Source organism: Cupressus sempervirens, chromosome 5 (assembly GCF_028749045.1).
Source record: "Cupressus sempervirens isolate cs-2001-9-10 chromosome 5, ASM2874904v1, whole genome shotgun sequence".
Lineage (NCBI taxonomy): Eukaryota > Viridiplantae > Streptophyta > Pinopsida > Cupressales > Cupressaceae > Cupressus > Cupressus sempervirens.
The window spans coordinates 225152084-225159136 of record NC_143122.1 but is presented as its reverse complement, the minus strand read 5'-3'; the positions used below and the strand labels follow the sequence as shown (position 1 = coordinate 225159136).

Here is a 7053-nt window from a genome sequence, read left to right as displayed (position 1 = left end):
ACCTAGAAATCATGTATCACAAACAATGAAAAGGCCTCAAATAAAGAAGGGTTGGTAAATCTTGCAAAAGAAAAAATGCAAATCTTCATTTATGTCTCATGCTAATATCCAAATAGTTTAAAATTTGATTACCAAAAAAATGAAAGTAATGATTCATGATAACACAGTAACCAAGCATCACTCCAACACTTGTAAAAACTATTAAAATTTATATTGTTATCATCAACTAGGAGTTGAACATTGGTTCTTCACCTACAAATTTTATTTTTATGGACTCCAAGGTTTACAAAATGGTTGAAAATTTTGCATCCCTCCTTGAAAACATAGGAGATTTTACATTCTTCAGAGGACTGTCTCCTATCTTGATAATCAAGAATAAGATCATTATTATTTACCTAAGTTGATGATTATATCCTGGAAAACTAACTATATAAGTGAACAATTCTCTAACCTTACCCTTTGAAAACCTTTGAAAGTGTCATTTAGAGACCAAAAAAGGCTACATAAGCCTTGGAAAAGTGGTTTGTCTAGATACTAAAAATCATTTCAACATATTAAAATTATAAAAAAGACCCCCCCCTACCCCCCCCCGCGCACACACACACACACACATATATATATGTGAAAAAACATATAAATGTATTTTTATGATTAATTTATTTTTTAATAGTTTAAATCAATATCATATCTCTGGATTCAGATTTCTTAGTATTTGTCTTTCCATGGGGAGGTTTCTTTGTAAGTATAAGTACATTATTTTTTATTCTATATGATTATTTGTATGTTATCTACTTTAGAGTTTTATGTTGAGGATTGATTCTATTTGGGTTGAGAAAGGGTATTATTTGAATATGTTTAATTGTTTAGGAAAGAAAGGATACAATGTTACTTATTGTGAGGATCCATCTTTACATAGAAATTATTTTATTTGATAAATATGCCTTATTTAACTTTGTATTAATAAAGATAATGTATTATATTCACAAAAAGGTTAGTATGGGAGGAAGGCACACCTACAAAGTTCTTAACAAAAGAGGATAGTGCAAAAACTAACAAAATAAAACACCCAAAGTTGAACTTAAATGTATTTTGTTAAATCTATTGTTGAAGGTAGTGGAGGGTCTTTTTCATCTAGTTTCCCTACAAATCCTAACCATGGATCCATTGATGGGGTCCTAACAAACCAAAGAATTATCTTCTCGACATTTTCTTCTTATAGTGGTTGTTAGTGGATTGGAGAAATGGCAAAAGGTATCATAGTTCAAATATGATATTTTCCTCTTTGTAATCTTTCCCAACTTTATAGAACATATGAAAAAAAAGTATGAAAAAAGAAAATTTGTAATTTGAGGTATCATGAGTGGACTGATTTGAACTTTTGTGAGATTCCCTACGGCTTAAAAGAGAACCTTGCTAATGAAAGAAGAAAATATGAATGATAAACCCACTGAGAAGGGGATCTATAGATATTCTATATTAGTTATCCTCTAGTGTCCTTGGCTTACTATAACTAGAAAATGGAAACATGAAAAGGAATTACCAATAATGATTGATAAAGGTGGGTTATATTATCTGCATGAAAGATAAATGGCAAAGGGTATTTTAGTTTCCCTTACTTTGAGTAGTGGGAAGGCTTAGATATGTTTTTGAAAAATATAAGAGGAAGTAATCACAATAGTTGGCCTTCATCTACATGTATTTTTATAGATAATAGGCCTAAGACTTTAAAAAAAATTATTTTATTTTATGAATAAATATTACATAAAGCCCCACTTAAAGTGTGGGCACTATGGGGAAAAGAATGTGAAAGAAAATCCCTAGTATATCCTGGGATGAGACATTTTGATTATTGATTGTAAGTTACATTTTCCCCTCATGTGCATTTGGGAACTTAGTGAAAGGAATATCTTCCATTCCACAATTATGCAATTGCATGTGTAGTACAAATATAGTCTGAGAGATTATAATTGATCAAAGAATAATTTTAGGAGTGAAGCTAAGTAGAGGAGACTTCTATGATTTCTTCATAATTATATTTTAATTTTGTATGTCTTCTAATAAACCTCTACCAAAGTTCTTTTTCCTTGTATTCCTCAATCCTTTGGCTAAGATCATCTTGTTGGTATTAAAAGAAATATTAATCAAAGGAGAAAGTCATCAATATTCAAAGACTTTAATAGCATTTTTGGGCTCAACATGACAGAGAAAGAAATCCTATTATAACTCTTTATCCTATTCTTACTTTTCTTTCTTTTTCTAGGGACTTCTTTAACAATAAATATAATGCATTAGAGGATGAATGGTTGGGAATGCTTAAAAAAAGGTCAACATTTTATCTTTATAGACAATAATATGTAGGATAACATACTAAGCATTAGATGTACTATAGTGGACATCAAAGGTTACAAGAGGGTGGATTAATCTAGAAAGAAAATTTTGTCTTCCAAAATATGATTCGATATGAAATATTTGAGAATAAAGACTAACTAGAAAAAATAAATATTAAGAATAGAGTCAATCATTTAAATTGAAAGCTTCTAGACCTTAGTATGAGATGTTTAAACTATCCATATTTTAATGATGTTGCACCAAAATATATTTGTACATCTCATAGTTTTGAAACTCCTATCATTGTGAAAACCGATGAAAGTTCTATATCAGGTTCCCCTTGGACCCTTTAGTACATATACATCTATACTTAGACGAAAATAAATTTCAACAATGACTTCGTGATAAAGTCTATTATTATTGACATTATTATCTGCGCTGACCCTTTCAATATGTAAGTTTGAACTCGTGCATGTTACGCATGTTTCAAGAATCTGCCCTATACCATTTGCTTTGCTAATGCCCATCTATCTTCCACTTGCCTATTCTGTTTTTGGTTGCACTTCAGGTATTGAAAATGTGAGATACCTCGTGAAGTCACTTGTAGCCTTAAGAACCTGGTGTTGCGCCTCAATCTCTCACAATGCACGACTGCAACAAGTTGAGGGTAATTAACGTATAAAAGAACGGCCAAAAAGTACAATACAGCAAGGAATTTCGGCCTTTTCTAAGGTGTCCTCATGAACATATGATGAAACGGTAAAATGTTATAATTCTTGTGAACAACTACAAAATAAAACGAGGCGTAGAATGTTACAATTCTCGTTAGATAACACCAAAGGCAAGGAGATTGATATAAGGCATAAATTGGTTTACTTATATGGTGTCTCATACTATAAATCTTGGATATCAAAGAAAGCAGCGAAACCAACAACAGTAGATATGACCATGGCAATGGAAGCACTTTTGACATTGGTCTTGTTCTTATCTTGTGGTGAGTGGCAGTTTGTTCATGGAGAATTCAACTACAAAGATGCTCTATCAAAGTCTATCCTCTTTCTAGAGGCCTAACGATCTAGTAAACTCCCACAATCTCAGCGAGTAAAGTGGAGAGGAGATTCTGGCCTCACAGATGGGCTCTTGCAAAACGTAAGTAGAAACACAAATCGATTCAAAATAGAAATAGAAGTGTCCAACCATAATATAACTAAACTTCATTGACTCCATAAATAATATTGTACATGGAACTCAACTGCAGGTTGATTTAGTTGGGGGTTACTACGATGCAGGCGATAATGTGAAATATGGGCTTCCCATGGCATTCACCATCACCACACTCGCTTGGGGTACAATTGATTATGAAGAAGACTTGAAAGCTGCGGGAGAGATTCAGAATGCAAGGGACGCTATCAGATGGGGCACTGACTACTTTCTGAAGGCTAGTGCAACTCCAGATCAGTTATGGATTCAGGTACAACAATCCAACCTAATATTCTATGCACATTGTATTCATAGCGAGTTGTGAAAAACAAACGAGTTTGATGTTGATGTTGATACATAATATATTATGTTGATGTTGATGATTCATTCATACAAAATTATGAAAAATTTGTTGCTATATTTTTTATGAGATCCCTCTCTATCATCAGTATATGTTTTTGGTGTGATAGTAAAATATACATGGTATCAACATAGTATGTAGTGAGTGCAAATCCTATATGACACTGGTTGTATTTGGCCCTTCCGCATGGGAGAGGTGGTGGCGCAGAGACTATATGCCCAATGAGATCCCTCTCCACTCCAATACATGCTTTTGGTGTGTTGAGAAAATCTACAAAACTAACAAAATTGATGTTGATTTTGATGCATAATTTATTATGTTGATAACAAAGCATTCATACAAACTTCTCAAAAACTAACAAGATCGATGTTGATGTTGATACATTTATACAAAGTTATGAAAAAATAATGAGTTTGATATTGATGTTGATGCATAAAACAGGTGGGTTATCCTGAGGCAGACCATAATTGTTGGGAGCGTCCAGAAGATATGGACACTCCTCGAACTCTTTTCAAGATAGACAAAGACACCCCTGGTTCAAAAATTGTAGCAGAAACGGCGGCAGCCTTGGCCGCCTCCTCCATTGTTTTCAGATTCGTAGACCCTCCATACTCATACCTTCTCCTCCAACGTTCTCAATCGGTATGTTTGGAGGCTTAACTAAAATAAAGACTCTAAAACAAACAAGTTTTATCAATCCATTTTTAAAAAGTGTTATCCATCCATCTTCTTTCTAAACGACATTTTGTGTTTCTCTTTAGCTCTTCAATTTTGCTGATCGATACAAGGGCACCTACAAAGGAGAGTGCCCCTTTTATTGTTCTTATCCTGGCTATTATGTAAGTGGACTTGGTTTTCTTTTAAAGATATCTATTTATAATAAGTTGTTGCAGTTTTAACTTGTAGAGCCTAATTTCAGGATGAGCTTCTCTGGGCTGCATCATTGCTATACAAAGCTACCAAATCTCCATTTTACTCAAATTACGTTAAACAGTGCGATGATCTTAGAGCATATATTAACGAATTCAGCTGGGAGCTCAAATATGCTGGAATTCAAGTACTCCTAACAGACGTAAGCATAGATTGATTGGTGCATTATTTCAAATAAAATATAATATAAAAATACTCTAGCTTAAAACTAACTTGTACTTCACCAATCAGCTATATTTTCAAGGGGAAGCTCAATTCTCAGCGTACAGAAGTCATGCAGAAAGCTTTGTATGCTCACTGCTTCCGGGAAGTCCATCTCGTTCTGTTAAAAGCACTCCAGGTTAGGGTTACCTCTCTATTCATTCACCATTAACAATAAAAAATATTCATTTTCTATTGGCAACCATCAAAACTCTCACTCACATATCTATAATTCTCCTTTTCCAATTACACCTATCAAAATTCTCTATGATCCTTTTGTTGCAGGAGGTTTGTTGTATGTTAGAGATGGTGCCAACACTCAGTATGTTACCAGTGCTGCATTTTTGTTGGCAAGATATAGTGATTTACTATCAGCTAAGAAGCAAACATTATCATGCGGCAACACTTTCTTTAAAGCCAACGATGTTATGGGATTTGTAAAGCTAAAAGTAAGCACTAATATTAATGTATTTATATTATAGGACATACAACAAAATGGAATCTAATCATTCCTTTTGCTTTTGCAGATTGATTATTTATTAGGAAAGAACCCTTTGGGCATGTCGTATATGGTAGGATATGGTTTCAAATATCCAAAGCAACCACATCACAGGGGAGCATCTATAGTTTCCATTCATCAACAGCCAACAAAGATCAAATGTGTTGAAGGTTTCATGAATTGGTTTTCCAAGGACTTTTCCAATCCAAACACATTATTTGGGGCTATAGTGGGAGGACCAGATAAATATGACCAGTTCATAGACCTTAGGGACCACTCTAGCATGCTTGAACCAGCAACATACATAAATTCTCCTCTTGTTGGAATTTTTGCAAAATTGTACACAATGACATGCAAAACTAACCAACAATGTTGAATTGAGGTAAAGACATCGAAAGAATTATGGAAAATATTTTCATCAATCATTAGAATTACAGATTGTGCTATACCAAGAGTATTTACAATTATTGAATGGTAGATAAGAAAAGGCCCCTAGAAGAAACATTTTCATTATTATATTAATAAGATTATGATTATCATTTTTTGTTGATGATTTTAGAGGTAAACAAGGTTTTAAAGTTGAAATCATATATAAATATATTTACTCCAACAAATAATCATTTGGTAAAATAAATATAAAAGAACAAGTTTTAAAAATCTATTATATGTTTTATAGGTTGAGTAAACTAAATTGAAAGAGCATAGTTTTGCATTAAACTTTTCTCATTTTATTAAGCCAAGAGGCTTTCTACAATGGCAACAATCTTCAATGTAAACATTTTCCATTTTGAAAAAAATTGATGTTCATTTACATGTTAGAAAAAAAAAAAGAAATAGACTAAATATAATTATAATTAAAATCATGAAAATTATAGAGAGAAAATGGAAGTAAAAATGAGGTAGATCAAGAGTCTCGAATCATTTCCTCACACCTCCTAGACTCACATAAATGTGCGATGATGAAAATTATAAGATTATAAAAATAGACGCCTCGAGAAAGATATCTCTCAACTTATATATATATATATATATATATATATATATATATATATATATATATATATATATATATATATATATATATATATATATATATATATATATATATATATATATATATAAGCTAGTTAAACTTATTTAGTAGAATTAGAACTGAATATTACTTCTTCTTTTTCTCCATAGTAGAAAGTGATAATATCAAAGCTTTTTTTGTTAAAAGGTATTATATTGTTATATTAAAGGTGGGGGGAGTTTATTTGCATACAAATTTCTCATTAAATTTTATAAAACAAAAATAATCATGACCATTAGCTAATTATAAAATTACCAAAATAAAATAATTTCAATTTGAGATATTTAGATATTGTGTGTGTGTGTGTGTGTGTGTGTGTGTGTGTGTGTGTGTGTGTGTGTGTGTTTAATGTATTTATACTAGTATTTTTTTTTAAATGTTATAAATTTTAATATGAAATTTATATTGTACGAAGAGGTGTTCAACAATTAAAATAGGAGTAGTGATAGCTTATGTATCTAT

General features: G+C 31.8%; 1 pseudogene; it reads left to right on the top strand.

The window, feature by feature from the left end:
- The first annotated feature begins 3270 nt into the window (after nucleotides 1-3270).
- On the top strand, nucleotides 3271-5895 carry LOC149555246 (endoglucanase 16-like; annotated as a pseudogene).
- Nucleotides 5896-7053: the final 1158 nt, after the last annotated feature.